This window comes from Mustela erminea, chromosome 6 (assembly GCF_009829155.1).
Source record: "Mustela erminea isolate mMusErm1 chromosome 6, mMusErm1.Pri, whole genome shotgun sequence".
NCBI lineage: Eukaryota > Metazoa > Chordata > Mammalia > Carnivora > Mustelidae > Mustela > Mustela erminea.
Window position 1 is genome coordinate 57,680,323 of NC_045619.1, and position 18,124 is coordinate 57,698,446.

Genomic DNA, 18,124 nt, shown 5'->3' on the forward strand with positions numbered 1-18,124 from the left:
CAAAAAACTATATGCCAACAATGTGCACACGAATGTTTATAGCAGCAATGTCACAATATCCAAAATATGGAAAGAGCCCAGATGTCCATCAACAGATGAATGGATAAAGAAGATGTGGTATATATATACAATGGGATACTATGCAGCCATCAAAAGAAATGAAATCTTGCCATTTGCAACAACGTGGATGGAACTAGAGGGTATTATGCCAAGCAAGGTCAATCAAAGAAAGACAATTATCATATGATCTCCTTGGTATAAGGAATTTGAGAGGCAGAGTGGGGGCTTTGGGGATAGGGAAGGAAAAAATGAAACAAGATGGGATTGGGAGGGAAACAAACCATAAGAGACTCTTAATCTCACAAAACAAACAGAGGGTTGCTGGGGGGAGGGGGTGTGTGGAGAGAGGGGTTGGGTTTTGTACATTGGAGAGGGTATGTGATATGGTGAGAGCTGTAAAATGTGTAAGCCTCACGATTCACAGACCTATAACCCTGGGGCAAATAATACATTATATGTTAATTAAAATAATTAATAAAAATTTATATGCCAACAAACTGGACAACCTAGAAGAAATGGGTAAATTCTTAGAAAAAATACAGTCTTTTGTGGATTTGCATGTTATCTCTGTGCAGGGACCATGCTAATCTTCTCTTGGTCATTCTAATTTTAGTGTGAGCATGAAACATGCAAACATCCTTTTTTTCCCCCTAAGATTTCATTTATGTATTTGAGAGAGAGAGAGAAAGCAAGCTGGGGTTAGGGAGAGTGAGAAACATGTTCCTGCTGAGCAGAGAGCCTGATGTGGGGCTCAATCCCAAGACCCCAGGATCATGACCATAGCTGAAGGCAATGCTTACCTCACTGAGACACCCAGATGCCCCTAAAATCTTTCAAAACTGAATAAAAAAGAAATAGAAAATTTGAACAGATGGATTACAAGTAACAAAATTGAATAGGTAATAATAAAAATAAAAACTATAAAAAAATGTCCAGGATCAGAGGGATTCACAACTGAATTCTACTAGACATTTAAAGAAGAGTTAATACCTATTCTTTTCAAACTATTCCAAAAAATAGAAGAGAAAAGAAGGTCTCCAAATTCATTCTATGAAGCCAGCATTATCCTGATACAAAAAACCAAAGACACTACAAAAAAAGAAAACTACAGGCCAATATCCCTGATGAACATAGAAGCAAAAATCCTCAACAAAATATTAGTAACATGCATAAAACAATATATTAAAAATGATTTATCATGATCAGGTGAGATTTATTCCTGGGATGCAAGGATGATTCAATATTTGCAAATCAATCAACATCATACACCACATGAACAAAATGAAGGATAAAATATGATCATTTCAATAGATGCAGAAGAAGTGTTTGGCATGATTCAACGTCCATTCATGATAAAAACTCTTAACAAAACAGGGTTAGAGGGAACATGTGTTAACATAATAAAGGTCATATACGAAAAACCCATAGCCAACATTGTTCTCAATGGTGAAAAACTGAGAGTTTTCTCTGTAGGGTCAGAAACAAAACAAGGAAGTTCACACTCATCACTTTTATTCACATAGCACTAGAAGTCCTAGCCATAGTCAATCAGACAAGAAAAAGGAAAAGAGGCATCTGTATTGATAGACGTTAAACTGTCACTATTTGCAGATAACGTGGAAAATAGAAAATTCTAAAGTTTCCACCAAAAAACTAGTAGAAGTAATAAACAAATTTATTAAGTGGCAGGACAAAAAATTAGTACCCAGAAATTGGTAATGTTTGTATATACTAACCATAAAGTTGCCAGAAGAGAAATTGAAAAAGCGATCCCATTTACAATTACAGCAGAAAGAATGAAATACTTAGAAATAAACTTAACCAAGGAGGTGAAAGACCTGTACTTTGAAAACCATAAAATATTGATGAAAGAAACGGAAGACGATACAAATAATAGATATTCTATGCTTATGAATTGGAAGAATTAATGTCAAAATGTCCATATTGGGGCGCCTGGGTGGCTCAGTGGGTTAAAGCCTCTGCCTTCGGCTCAGGTCATGATTCCAGTGTCCTGGGATCGAGCCCCGCATCGAGCTCTCTGCTCAGCAGGGAGCCTGCTTCCTCCTCTCTCTCTGCCTGCCTCTCTGCCTACTTGTGATCTCTGTCAAATAAATAAATGAAATCTTAAAAAAAAATGTCCATATTACTTAGAACAATATGCAGATTCAATGCAATCCCTATCAAAATATCAACAGCATTTTTTCACAAAACTAGAACAAATAATACTGAATTTGTTTGGAATCACAGGAACCCAAATAGCCAAAGCAATCCTGAGAAAGAACAAAGTTGGAGATATCACAATTACAGATTTCAAGATATACAACAAAGCTGTAGTTATCAAAACAATATGGTCCAGGCACAAAAACAGACACACAGATCAAAAGAACAGAATAGACATCTCAGACATAAACCCATATTTATATGGCCAATTAATCTATGAAAAAAGAGGCAAGAACATAAAATAGTGAAAAGACAGTCTTTTCAATAAGTGGTGCTGTTGGAAAAACTAGACAAGTACATGAGAAAGAATAAAACTAAACTACTTTCTAACATCATACACAAAAATAAACTCAAAATGGATTAAAGATCTAAATGTGATGCCTGAAACCATAGAAATCCTAGAAGAAAACACAGGTAGCAATTTCTCTGACATCAGCCATAGCAGCTTTTTCTAGATATATCTCCTAAGGCAAGGGAAACAAAAGCAAAAATAAACAATTAGAACTATATCAAAATAACAAGCTTTTGCATAGCAAAGGAAACCATCAACAAAAAAGAAGTATAACCTATTGAATGACAGAAGATATTTGAAAATGATATATCTGATAAGGGATTGATATCCAAAATATTTAAAGAATTTACACAGCTGAACACCGCCCCCCCCAATAATCTGAAAAAAATGGCCAGAGGACCTGAATAGACATTTTTCTAAAGAAGATATCCAGATGTCCAACAGACGATGTGAAAAAATGCTCAACATCACCAATCATCTGGGAAATAGAAATCAAAACCACAATGGGATATCACCCTATACCTGTTAGAGTGCCTAAAGTCAAGAAGACAAGAAAGAGGGGCGCCTGGGTGGCTCAGTGGATTAAGACGCTGCGTTCAGCTCAGGTCATGATACCAGGGTCCTAGGATCAAGCCCCGCATCAGGCTCTCTGCTCTGCGGGAAGCCTGCTTTCTCCTCTCTCTCTGCCTGCCTCTCGCAACTTGTAATCTCTGTCTGTCAAATAAATAAATAAAATAAATCTTTAAAAAAAAAAAAAAAGAAGACAAGAAAGAAGTGTTGGCAAGGTTGTGGAGAAAAAGGACCCTGGTGCACTGCTGGTGGGAATGTAATTGTTACAGCCACTGTAGAAAACAGTATGGAAGTTCCTCCAAAAATTAAAAATAAAAATTCCATATGACCCAATAATTCCATTACTCGGTATTTACCCAGGGAAAATGAAAACACTAACTGGAAAAGATATATGCACCCCTCTGTTTATCACAGCCTTGTTTACGAAAGCCAAGACATGGAAGAGACCTAAGTGTCCATTAGTAGACAATGGACAAGGAAAATGCTATATATATATATATATATATATATATATATATATATATATATAACACATATAAAATATATAACGGAATATTACACAGCCATTAAAAGGATGAAACTGAGCCATTTGTGACAACATGAATGGACCTAGAGGGTTTCATGCTAAGTGAAATATCACACGATTCCACTCATAAATGGAATCTTTAAAAAGAAGAATAAATAAAAAGCAGAAACAGAACTTTAGAGAACAATCGTTGGTTGCCAGAGAGAAAGGGATGCATGGGGAGTGAGTGAAATGGGTGAGAGAAGAGAAGGAGATATAGGCCTCCAGTTATGGAATGAGTAAGTCACAGGAATAAAAAGCAGAGCATTGGGAATACAGATAATGATATTGTAATAGTGATATAATAGGACAGATGGTAGCTACATTTGTGCTATAATGTATAAAATTATAAAATCACTTAGTTGTAAATCTGAAACTAATGTAACATTATGTGTTAACTATTCTCAAATAAAAAATACAATACTATCAATAACTACAATAAAGTAAAAAAAAAAAAAAAGAAAAAGCCTTCTGGGTCCAAGTATCTCTTTTATGCAATTGACATTTGGGGAAATTAATATGTCAAGGATTCTTAAACATTGACTCACAGCAACTGTGTTAAATGATGTTGCATGTTCTTTTTATAACCACACAAATTAAAGATAATAATTCCAAAATATGTCATTTTTATTTATTTATTTCTTTTTAAAGATTTTATTTATTCATTTGACACAGAGAGATCACAAGTAGGCAGAGAGGCAGGCAGAGAGAGAGAGAGGAGGAAGCAGGCTCCCCGCGGAGCAGAGAACCCGATGCGGGACTCGATCCCAGGACCCTGAGATCATGACCCGAGCCGAAGGCAGCGGCTTAACCCACTGAGCCACCCAGGCGCCCTATGTCATTTTTAAATAAAATTATTTGTATTGCATTAAAAATAAGCTCCTGATGATGGTTTCCAGGGAAAACAACCAATGTTAGAGGGTTGGAACTTTCAGTCCCACTATCTCCAGGAGTAGAAGGTGGCTGAAAGTTAATCACCCAAGGCCAGTGATTTACCGAATCATGCCTGTGTACTGCAGCCTCCGTAAAAATCCACGAGGATGAATTTTGGAGAGCTTCCAGGTTGGTGCACACATCCCCATGCCCAGACGGTGGTGCACCCCACTTCCATGGGGACAGAAGACAGCTCCGAGGCAGACATAGGTTCAAGGATTATAGTCAGGTCTGTCTGGGTGCACAATGGGCAGTAGAAGATCCATCGTAACTCTGGGACCATCCCAACACTGGGTGGAACAGAGTGAGAATACCAGGCAAGGAAGTAATCACCATTCATGCACTTGTTTATAACATATTAATTGAGCTCTGTCTAAGGCTCTGGCGTTTTAGCAAAAACCAACCAGATACAGTCCTAGCTCTCAAGAAACTTAGATTTATGTAGTTTGGAATGTCGCTCATAGGTAACAGGGGCTTAACACTTAGGAGAAATTTCAGGCAAAACGCTCCATCTTTCAAAAGGGATATATATATAATACTCATCAGATTGTTTAGCTAGAACATGGGTATTAGAACTGAGGCACACTCCCCAAACTATCAATTTTTAGTAGGGAATGGGAGCTATAATATTTTGAAGACATCATCAGGATTGAAGGTACTGGAAGTTAATTCTCCCTAATTCTAGGGAGAGATTTGTAAATCCCAGATAAATCCTTAAAGCAAGTTTCTGGATGGGAGACTCTGTATCCGACACCAGGACCCAGACCCTAGGTCCCCCTGTGGTCCCCTTGAAAGGCTGGCTAAATGGCAGTCCTGAAATGAGCAGGACTGAGATTTTCGGAGGTGGAATGAGCGGGATCATCTGTGGGAAACAGGCTGGCAGAAGTGGGAAAGGAAGCAAGGAAAGAGAAGCATGATGACAAGAGCAGCCCTGTAGTGTCATTCTAGTGAGATCGCTGGCATTTCTATTTGAGGGTTTTAAAAAGTGTGTGTGTGTGTGTGTGTGTGTGTGTGTGTGTGTATGATAACATAATATTTTGGAGGCAAGTGTTCTTCTTCTTTTTTTTTTTTTTAAGATTTTATTTATTTGAGAAAGAGAGAAAACACAAGGAACGGAGAGAGGGAAGGGCGGACTCTGTACTGAACAGGGAGCGCACGTGGGGCTCTATCCCAGGACCCTGGGATCGTGACCTGAGCCAAGCAGAGACGCTTAACCAACTGAGCCACGCAGGCCCCTCAGAGGCAAGTATTCTTCGTGATACACAGTTTTCTATTGACCTAGATGCCTTCATTTTCTCCCCTTTCCCCGCTTGGGCACATGGTTTGATTGAAGTCCTGGTTGTTTCCCAGGCATGTGCAGCTTGCTAAGTATTGACCAAGGCTTCCCACCAATAGCAGCGACTCCATGTTCCATGCATCAGTCGTTGTAAATTCAGTTCCACATATACTTCCCAGACACCCGGGAAATTAAGGTACTTCTGTTTTGGTTGAATAGTTCTACATCCAAAAATATTTTCTTCATACATTTCCATTTTGTTCATTAAGGTCCAAGGAACTGGAAGGTGAGTTTTGTTTGTTTGTTTGTTTGTTTTACCAGGTTTACATCTGCAGCTTGTGTGGTCGTGGTCAGTCCCTTCCTTGTATATCCTACATGATGTGTCTCTATGGCTGAGAGCAGAAAAGTCTCATTCGGGGAGGATGAATCTTACTTTCCTCCTGATCCTCACAGTAAGCGAATGCTGCTTATGGTTCAGAAGTCAGCCTCTGAAGTATTCTTTTAACCCATCGCTCCACCAAGGATAGGGCTTTTGTTCTGTCTCCTGCTTCTCTGGGTTCACAAACCACTCCCTAGAAACAGAATTAACTTCTACTACCTTGAGTCCTGACTCTGTCTTGAAAAATGTGTGGCTTCTGTTTTCTAGTAAAAATTGATGGTCTTTCTCCTCCATCCAGGCATTATCTATCTGAGAAGAGAGGTGAATTCTGGGTTCACCGTTCATTGATGTCCCTCGAGAGGTGGGCAGAGTGAGCTATCTTCTCCTGGATGGTGGCGAGGATAGTGAATTATCCATGCTGCAGCCATTTTTTCCCTAGGTTCTACGAATATCTGAAATCAAACCCATTTTCAGAATTTAAAGATCAATTTTTTTTGAAAAACACCTATCTTCTACCTGACAAATTAATGTTTGAGTCATAATATAATACTGGTCTTATTCTATAAAATGCATTATTCTGGTTTTATGCTAACAGAAACTCTTGCTCTCTTCTTTCTCTGAGACATGTTGCAAATCTTATATGAACTAATAATAAATGGTACAAATAAACCACATTTCTCTAATTATTAGCTTTTATTTCCCCCACTGACCAAAGGAGAAAACATTTCAATCTACTTTACCCCAAATGTAATAACATATTAAATTACACATATTATTACATCAGTTTCATCCATCATTTTGAGTGATCTCTGATAGTGATGGCCAAATTCCTCTTCCCCCATTCTTTCCTAAGTTCGAAGATCTTAGCATTTTCTTTCAACATAATCTTTTCTTTTTCCAGATTCAACATTCTGACTCAGCTGTTCCTCAAACTCTCTATCATCCTGTCCATCTTGTTTCAATTCCAGTAACTCAATGACCCCAGTGAAACGTGGCAATGGGACACCACATATGTGTCTAATCAGTGGCACTAAGGCTTCTTTTGTTCTGAACACGCTCCTTCACTGTTGCAACCTAATGCAAAGCAGATTTGGGGGGCAATTACATCATTTTTTTGAATTCACAGCTATTAGAAATTATAATCCATTTGCATATGAATTTCTACTGTTAAGTCGGATATCACTAATGCTATGCACCTGTAAGTCTGAAGTAGATTTAACAAGCTCACTTTTAGGACCTTACATTTATGCACACTTAACCACTGTATTTTAACCTCTCAGTGACTTTGTGAATCCTGATTCTGAATTGAAGTGTTATTGCAAGAACTTTGTTTAATTTCATGCAAAAATTATGACTCTTTTTATATCTTCATCAAAACATTAATTAAACTATTAAAAACAGCACAGAACTAAGTAGAGATCCTGGGTATGCTAATTGGTGTTTCCTGTTAGGTTGAAATTATGCATTTTGAAGTTCTAAAGTTCTATTTAGTTAGGCATCGACCAGTTGCTTAACCAGGTTTGAACACATCTAATTCTACTAACATCTTAGCCAGGGACCACAACTTATCAGGTGAAATAAAAAGATATTTTGCATACATAATATTAATTTTAGCATATTAAATATTTAGCACACTAAATATTAATATATTTATATTAATATATAATATGATAGTTGTCTTTCTCTGCTTGACTTATTTCGCTAAGCATGATACGTTCTAGTTCCATCCATGTTGTCGCAAATGGCAAGATTTCATTTCTTTTGATGGCTGCATAGTATATAATAATTAACATGCATAATATTAAACATTTTAAAAATGGCATTAAGTGGGTTTGTATTCTCCATTTAGCCATGATTCCCACCTTTTACTCTTAGACTAGTTTAACGACATATATTATGTACCTACCTGGACTCTTCGGACATTTGCATTGGCCAGCCCTATCTGAGTCATTCCAATTAAGATTTAGAAACCTTAAGAGAATATCACTCCCACCCTAAAAATGAAGAAAAAAGCCAGATAATCTACAAAATCATAAATCTCCTGGAATCTGTGGAAGAGCCAAGGTCACATGACAAGCAGGTCAACTGAATTTCAAAGGGTAACAGACCCTCTGAAGAAAGATGGGACATATAAGTTGCCTCATTTTTGTCAAAATAGAGGAGAAAGAGGCAGTTGCCATAAAAGTGGGTAAAAAGCAAACAGCCAAACTTTAACAAATCCTTAAATGTCAAGTGTGGGATAGCAAAACAATTTTTTTTTTTTTAATTTGACAGAGAGTGAGAGAGCACAAGCAGGCAGAGCAGCAGAGGGAGAAGGAGAAGCAGGCTCTCCACTGACCAGGGAGCCAGATGTGGGGCTCAATCCCAGGACCTTGGGATCATGACCCAAGCTGAAAGCAGTTAGTTGCTTAACCAACTGAGCCACCCAGGTGCCCCAGCAAAACAATTTAGAATCTGCTAGAGCCCCAGTGTCAAAGAGCAAAATCTCAAGGTCTTTTCTAAACCTCCACTGGGTTTTCACAAGAAAGAATGGGGACAGGACAGGATTGGAGAGATTCATCCTCCATGGTAATGAAAACAGGTTCACAACTTCTCTCATTTAAAGCAAAAACAATCCTGTGTTCTCTGAGTTTGAGGGACAGGCAAGGAAAACCATCTGGCTCAGGCACCTACAGTGACAGAAAGCAGAGGTCTACCACCATTGGGAAGGGGCAGGATAGTGTCCATGCAAGACCCTTCATAGATACAAGGCAGAGTTTGACTGCCATGACAGGGGACAGAGAGGGAGGTTAGAGGACATAGACAGGGTGCTGAGATAGACCCATGGCAGAGGCCAGGCCAAGAGTCCTTCCTAAGTTTGAGGCTGCACCAGGAATACAGGGAACCCTCTCCTGCCCCACAAGGGCTTCATTTTCTTAATTCTCTCAACAATTTTATGAGGAGGTATTATAATCCCTTTTTCAGAGATCATCATATTGGGATGCTAGCCCAACATCGCTAACTTAGAGTAGGGCAAACAAAAGATTTCAACCAGGTCTCCCGACTCCTAGTTAATGAGCGTTTGCACTAAACTACACTGTATTAAAAAATTGAAGGCAACCATCTAAACCAACAAGATCACCACTAACATTTATTCAATACTCTCTGTATGTTCAGATATGTTTAATTTCATTTAATTCTTCCAAATACCCTTTTTGCCTTTTTGGTAATAATATTGTCAGTATTCCAAGTTTACTGATTGAACTGTGGTTTAAAGTAACTAGAGTAATGTTCAGTCTTCTTCTATAGTTTCTTTTACCTCTTGTTCTCTAGAGCCATTTTTGGGTAGGGGAGTAGGTTAAACTGTGTTTGGTTCTTTTGTCATCACTCTTTTTTTTTTTTTAATTTTAATTTTAATTTTTTTTCCGTGTAACAGTATTCATTATTTTTGCATCACACCCAGTGCTCCATGCAATCCGTGCCCTCTCCAATACCCACCACCTGGTTCCCCCAACCTCCCACCCCCCACCCCTTCAAAACCCTCAGATTGTTTTTCAGAGTCCATAGTCTCTCATGGTTCACTGTCCTCACTCATTTGACTTGAGTTGTTGACCTCTTGTACTCTGAATCTTGCTCTCCTGGAGTGGTGGTACAAGCCTGTTTTTCTCTGTTTGATTCTCATCCATATGAAACTGTAGTACCTAGTATCTCCCTTATGACTCAGCATATTTCTCTGAACTTCACAGAGTATGTCAGTTCACAAACCATGATGGACATGGTTGTGATTCTCTAATCTAGTCTTGATGAATTATAGCCACAGTTTTAATGCCTCTCGGCCAGACTTAGAGTCTTGATGTCTAAATTTGCACTGGCATTATCTCTTTAGAGTTCCTATAGGATCAAAGGACACAGTGCTTAAGAAACAGGCAAATGTAGGCTTCCCTCCTGATTCTGCTTTTCCTAGTCTGATGACACTGAGCAAATTACTTACCCTCTCTGTGTCTCAGTTTACACTTTTGGCAAATGGTGATAATACTACCCACCCCATATGGTCATTATTAGGACTGAATGGACAAAATTTATGAAATATCTAGGACAGTGTTATACAGGGAATTCTCAAGGAATGACAGTTACTACTGTAGTTTTTATTACTATGATTATTATGGTTTACAAGGAGTTTGCCTAGACCTAAATTGATATCTTTATTTTTCTTAGCACTATAGGTTAATCATCAGGTCAAACCAGTCAAAATCCTCTATCTGTGCAATAGTTTCCTGACAAATGGACCTCACTTTTCACATATATCCATGTTTTCATTTGTATTCAGTTGGTTGACTGCTTAGCAAAGACCCCGGGGAGAGGGGGTAGAGGGAAGATAGATTAATTACCAGATAAGGGACCATTTGGGTTCTTATAAATTTTAAATCATATAATTCCTTTAAGTTGCTCAGCATTTTATTACATTCACTTTTTTTTTTTTTTTTTTTTTTTTTTTGGTAGGCTCCATGCCTAATATGGGGCTTGAACTCAAGGACCTAATATCAAGGGTTACATACTCTACTCACTGAGCCAGCCAGACACCCCCTCACTCTTTCTTATTTACTTTTTTCTTTTTTATTCTGTTTTTAAAGAACTTTATTTATTTGTTATTTGAGAGAGAGAGAGAGAATGCAGGGGGAAGTTAAGAGGGGGAGGGAGAGGGACAATTAGACTCTGTACTGAGCTCAGAGCCCAATGCTGGGCCCATCCCAGTACCCTGAGACCACGACTGGAGCTGAAATCAAGAGATGGATGCTCAACCAACAGAGCCACCCAGGGTCCCCAACATTCTTCCTTTTTAAAAGAAATTATGAATGTTATGAAGATTATTATTCTTTTCTATTTTTTTAAAAGATTTTATTTATTTATTTGACAGGCGGAGATCACAAGTAGGCAGAGAAGCAGGCAGAGAGGAGGAAGCAGGCTCCCTGCTGAGCAGAGAGCCTGATGCAGCGCTTGATCCCAGGACCCTGAGATCATGACCTGAGCCAAAGGCAGAGGCTTTAACCCACTGAGCCACTCAGGCACCCCTATTATTTTCTTATAAAAGTAAAATATGTGTACATAGTGCAAATAGATGCTTTGTAATTTCAATGTATATTTAATTATAAGAATGTTAATTGATAGATGCCATGTTATTCAAATGGAGAGACTAGTGAGAATATTTTAACTGAGATATAACATAGGTTTTCTGGGCCTGGCATCCCATTTCATTGCTTAATTAATAGTATTATTTTTCTCTTACTTTAAAAAATATGCCTTCAATTTTTGTTTCAGGCTTGGAGACCTTTGGGTAAAACCTTAATTGCTGTCAAGGAAAACACAATTTTCCGGCCAACTTAATATAACCACACAGTTCTACATTCATGTAGGTTGTGTACAAAACAGAACTGTCTTGTAATATTGAGAAGGAAAGTTTTGGTCAAGCTGGTTCTTCTGGATTTTGACTGTAGGTGCATAAACATTGACATTTGTGACTAATGACCAGGAAAACAGCTACTCACACCAAAAGTTCAGGATTAGTGTTGTTCACTTACTGGCCCAGAAGAAAGACTTACTATAATTCTCTCAGTGATTTGAATTGGGAGGTCCCAGAGCCAGCTGGGCAGAAAGGGCCAGCAACTAAACACATGAGCCCTCTTGGCTTGCTCACTTGTGACTGATCTTCCCTAAATTAATCAGGGGGTAGGTTTGCAGACTATAGCTAGGGATTAATCTGAAAAGGTAATTATCTATGAAAAGGGTGATGCATTGATTCTCATGTAGCAAGGCACATATGACTGACTGCAGGTTATTTTCCAAGGGGAGATTTTGGATTGGAGTATGGATTAAAGAAGTTGGTGCAAGGTTACCCTTTACCTAGAATTAAGGTGTAGTAGTAGAAGGAAGGACAAACAAAAAGGAGATGAGAGACAGTGAAGAAAATAGCCTCTGCCTATTTTAGGATTTTACCTTGAGTAGGTCCTTTTTTTTTCTTTTAAAAATACCTTAATTGAGATATAATTTGAATACCATAAAAGTTACTCATTTTAAGTGCACAGTTCAATGGGTTTTAGTACATGTATACATTCAAACCATCCCCACAAGCCAGTTTTTTTTTCTTAAAGATTTTATTTATTTACTTATTTGACAGACAGAGATCACAAGTATGCAGAGAGGCAGGCAGAGAGAGAGGAGGAAGCAGGCTTGCTGCTAAGCAGAGAGGCTGATGTGGGGCTCGATCCCAGGACTCTGGGCTCATGATATGAGCTGAAGGCAGAGGCTTTAAACCACTGAGCCACCCAGGCACCCCCACAAGCCAGTTTTAAAGCAAGAAAAACGTATATATATGCAAAAATATACAAAAATAAAGGTAAGGAGAGTGAAGGGATGGAATATGTCTGTAAAAATAAAAATTACAAAAGACTCTAAAAAAGAAATTGATAAGATAAGAACTTGATTGAAAAAAAGAAAGAAAAAATAGAGGAGAGAATGTGATCAGTCTGGAGACTAGCGTATGTTAGATTTAGGGTATATTTTGATCTTTTAGGAGAAACTGTTTCCCAAATTTTAAAGAAAGGAAAACTTATATGTATAAAAAAATAACATTAAATACAACAAAGGGATAGAATATAATTATAAAAATAAAAATTAACAAAGATTTTTAAAAAGGTATTGATAAGGGGCCCTTGGGTGGCTCAGTGGGTTACAGCCTCTGCCTTCAGCTCAGGTCATGATATCGGGGACCTGGGATCAAGCCCCGCATCAGACTCTGCTCAGCAGGGAGCCTGCTTCCTCCTCTCTCTCTCTGCCTGCTTCTCTGTCTAGTTGTGATCTCTCTCTGTCAAATAAATAGATAAAAATCTTTAAGAAAAAGGTATTGATAAGATAAAATTGTTAAAATAGTTTAAAATGGAAAGAGAAGACATTCAAAAAAAGAAAAAAAAATGAAGATTCAAAGCATTTAACTTAACTAAAGAATCATGGGAAAGAAGCCATGAAGTCTATGTGCTGTATCCCCTAGCTCTGGAGTTCTGCAGTTCTCATTGATTGGTGAACTTGGTCTTGGTTGGATGTTCTTGCTGATCTTCTGGGGGAGGGACCTGATGTGGTGATTCTCAAATGTCTTTGCCTGAGGTGGAATTAAATGTCTTTGCCTGAGGTGGAATTTGCAATTGCACCGCCCTTGCCAGGGGCCAGGCTAAGTAATCTGCTTGGGTTCACCGTCGGGAGCTTTTGTTTCCTGAACGCTTTCCATAGAGCTTGGAGGATGGGAATGAAAATGGCAGCCTCCCAATCTCCAGCCTGGAGGAGTCGAGAGCTCAGAGCCCCACTCCTCAGTGCACCCTCAGAGAAAAGCAATCAATCCCTCCCATCTCTTTAGGTCTCTGACCGTGCTCCGAGCTCACCTGTCTTGTGACCGAACGTTTCTGTCTCTGGTTCATGGCCCCATTTGGAGTCTCCAAACCCTCCTCCCAGAGGAGGAAGGTGAGTCTCCCTGGATCTGCCACTTGTGGGGCCGTTGCTCAAAGAATAGTGTCCTGAATGTGCCTTGGATTATGGTTTAAGGTGACCCTGAGCTGAGAGCTCACTGTTCAGCTCCATCTCTGTAACTGGGTTCCCTGCTCTGATTTCTGGGAGCTCTGCTGCACTCAGGTACCCCTGGTCTTTCTGTGACCCCCACAGGTCCTGAGACTACACTGTTCCTGCGAGGGCTCCACCCCCTGCTTAACCTCTGGAGCAATGTCCCTCAGTGGAGCAGACTTCTAAAAGTTCTGATTTTGTGCTCAACTGCTCTACTGCTTACTGGGAGTGGACCCCTCCCCTCGTGGTCTATCTTCCTGTATATTGCCTGAGATCCATTCCCCGCCAGTTCTACCTTCCAGAAAGTGGTTGCTTTTCTACTCCTAGAATTGCTGCTCTTCATCTCTTTGATCTTCTTTTGAATTTATAGGTGCTCAGAATGGCTTGCCAACTATTCAGCTGAATTCCTGGGATCCAGTGAAATTTAGGTCTCCTACTTCTCCAACATCTTGCTCCTCTATCCTGGATACCACTCCTCCCTCTTTAAAAAAAAAAAAAAATAGATTTTATTTATTCATTTGAGAGAGAAAGAGAGAGAGAGAGGGAGAAACAGACTCCCTGCTGAGCCAGAAGCCTGATGCAGGGTTCCATGTGGGGCTCCATGTGGGTCTCGATCCCAGGGCCTAGAGATCATGACCTGAGCCACCCAGGTGTCCCTTGAGTTGGTCCTTTGTAGATGAAAAAAGCCTTCCATTATCAGATTTAGGTTAGAAGTATTGAGTTACCAGAAAATGCAGAGATAAATAAATTAGTATTTTTTCTGTTTATAACATATAAGAAACTTCTATTTTAAAGATTGGTCTTAGAAATTTTTTAAAAAATAAAATGAGTTATGGTCTGCTAAAAAGTATGACTTTTATATTGACTAATATATATTTTTATAAGTTCTGTATCTAGGAATATGTAATAGTGTAGATAAAAATATCTGAGTCAAAAACTCTTTTTTATGCATGTTTCCCTCCTCATATACCAAATATACACTTAGCAGCTTAGAAATTTTCATTATCTGATTTAGTTGTATTAAGTGATAATGTAGATAGAATATACAAACATTATTAGCCTTATTTTACACAGTGAGAAAACTGGGTCAAATAGGTCAAATGCTTCTGTTAAGTAACATATATTTAGCAGGTATTAGAATTAGGCATAAGACCTTCATCTGTTGTCTACTGCCTTTTTTTTTTCATTTACATTCAAGTTAGTTAACAAATAGTGTATTATTAGTTTATTATATTATATACATAATATATATATTAGATTATTATCATCAGTTGCTTATTACACTCAGTACTTATTATACCAAGTGCCCTCAGTTAATGGCTGTCACCCGTTACCCCATCCCACCACCCACTTCCCCTTCATCAACCCTCAGTTTATTCCTTATGCTTAAGAGTCTCTTATGGTTTTCCTCCCTCTCTGTTTTTATCTTATTTTATTTTTCCTTCCCTTCTATGTTCATCTTTTTGTTTCCTAAATTCCACATGAGTGAAATTATATGGTATTTGTCTTTCTCTGAATCATCTACTTCTTAAGATTAGATTAAACCCAGATACGTTTCTACTATATCACATGGACCATAGCAAAGTAAAATGTGTAATATATGTTTATATTAGTTTAATTACATTTAAGATTATGAGGCACAGGGACGCCTGGGTGGCTCAGTGGGGTAAAGCCTCTGCCATGCTCAAGTCATGGTCTCAGGGTCCTGGGATCAGAGCCCCACATAGGGCTCTCTGCTCAGCGGGGAGCCTGCTTCCTCCCCTCTCTCTACCTGCCTCTCCACCTGCTTGTGATCTCTGTCTGTCAAATAAATAAATAAAATCTTAAAAAAAAGATTATGAGGCACGAGATGTTTAGAGAGTAATAGAAGTACTTTTATTTTCTTTCCTCGTCAAACTCCTGAATATTACTCACATTTGACCACATTTATTTCACAACACAGAGTGGTGGTTACAATGAGACCTAAAGAATTAAATTAGTCATCCAAAAAATAAAGTTCAAGCTCCAAATATGTTCACTTTAAATATATGTTATGTGCACATGTGAATGAAGAGTCAAGATGTGGGCTTAAAATCCAAATAGTTACTTTATTTCATTATGTGACCATTTGTCAGCCCAATAGCTCAATTGTAATCATTTCCTTTTTTGCCCATTCTTGTATATTCATTCTGTCTGGCCTGGAGTACCTCACTTTCTTCAACTTTTTTTTTTTTTTTTGGCATATTATACTGGATAATCCACTCCCTATTCTGAACAGAATGGGTGCTAACAGCTGATTTTATGGATATACGTATTGGCTTCATATATTTCTCCTCTTTGAACATGATAATGTTGGGTCCGTTATCAAAGAAACGAGACTGAGACAAAGTTACGTAAAGCCTTATTCTATGCCAAGCATTAGAACTTAGACTGACGGGTCAGGGAAATGAGGCTGAGACAAAGTGAAAGTTATGTAAAGCTTTATTCTATGCCAAGCATTAGAAGTCAGACTGACCGGCCAGGGCCGCCTCTGAAGAGAGCGACGCCCCTTGGTCTTACAGGTTAGTTTTTATAGGGCACAATCACAGACATCTACATATGTGGCTTTGGCTGATTGGATGTCTCCTAATTGTGTGTTTTAGTAATGGTTACCTGGAACCAATACTAGTAACTGTTGAGGCATTTATTAAACAACAAAATGGCCTTGTTTTAGGTATGTGTTTTAGTATTAGTTACCTGGAACCGATACAAACAAAATGGCCTTGTTTTAGGTGTGTGTTGCTAAAACACACACATCTGGAACTGATATCAATAACTGTTGAGGCATTTATTAAACAACAAAATGTCTACCTACCATGGAGTTACTATGGCTAAGTAGGCCCAGGCAGGCCCTAGGGGGTTAACATGTTTTAACGTGGAATCGACCCCAACAATAAAAATCAGAGTATTAAGGGTGGGGTGGCTCAGTCATTTAAGTGTACAACTCTTGATTTTTGCTCAGGTCATGATCTCAGGGTCATGAGATCAATCCCTAAGTCAGGCTCCACACTCAGTGGGGATATTGCTTGAGATTCTCCCTCTCCTTCTGCTTCTCTTCCCTACCCCAAGTGCTCTCTCTAAAATAAATACATAAATTAAAAAAAAAAAAAAAAAACCAGGATACTAAGGTGGGAAGTTTCATTTGGTCTAACCAACAATCTACTCCAGGAATCCCTTTCTTGTCCTGGTCAAGTGGTGTTATTCCCATGTTTAAACACAATCTGTGATGAGAAGCTCATTGTAGCAGCCCTTTTCAAATGTGAACTTGTCTCTTCAATTTTGTGGTTTTCAAAACAAAATTTTCCTCCCTGTCTTTTTTACCCTCTGTTCATTGTCCTACCCTTAGGATAACATGTCTTTTTCTTTTCCCACATGCTGTACCTCTGCATATTTTTACCTAGATGTCATATAAACCTTCTCTGCATCAAATAAAACAACACTCATTATGTCAGTCAGTGATCATATAGCTTAGTTTTAACTGCTTTACTTTTCATATTTATTCTCCTTTAGACATAATGCCCTTGATATCCAGAGCCTGTTTCTAGGCTATAAAATAGAGCCATAAAATGAGCTGGGACAGAGACAGCCATTCTGATTTAAGGGACATGTACATCTGAGCTTTCTAAGGAGGAGAGGTGGGTTGCATGAAATTATGGTATGAAGAGAGGTCAAACAAAGGGAGGGGTCTGACATTCTAATTTTGATCCTCTTTGGCTCTAATGACTAAGGCACAAGAAGATGAAGAGAGGGATACTGAAATTAAGTTCCAGTTAAGCTTAGAGAGGGAGGTATGGTTGGGGTGAAGGTGACTACATTTCTTGCACTTTTATGAAGGGGTAAGCTTTCCAATTCACACTTCCCCCAAAGTCACATGATCATTAAAACATCAGCCAATGATGAATTATGGAAGAAGCATCACCATCAAATGGGGAACATCCACAAGGTTCCATTTTGGTACATCTACCCATCTTTTGAATTATTTTGCATTTCATTTTGTTGTTGAAGACAGAAAGAAGGCATTTCACTAATTCTCTTTGAAAGCCAATATTTATAGCTTTGCGCAGTGGCAGTATCGTAGCCAATGAGGTTTATCCGAGGCGCGATTATTGCTAATTGAAAGCCAATATTTATGTGTACCAGGATTAGCATAGTTATCTGTTAGATAAACTAACTATACTCTAGGATAGTCTCTCATGAAAGATCTTGGAAAACTGGAGGCTTAAAAATATG

The 18,124-nt window shown here is 38.6% G+C and overlaps 2 pseudogenes; one reads left to right on the forward strand and one right to left on the reverse strand.

Moving 5' to 3' along the window:
- Positions 1–590: 590 nt before the first annotated feature.
- LOC116594603 lies at positions 591–691 on the reverse strand (annotated as a pseudogene).
- Positions 692–17,946: 17,255 nt separating this feature from the next.
- On the forward strand, positions 17,947–18,124 carry LOC116594532 (annotated as a pseudogene).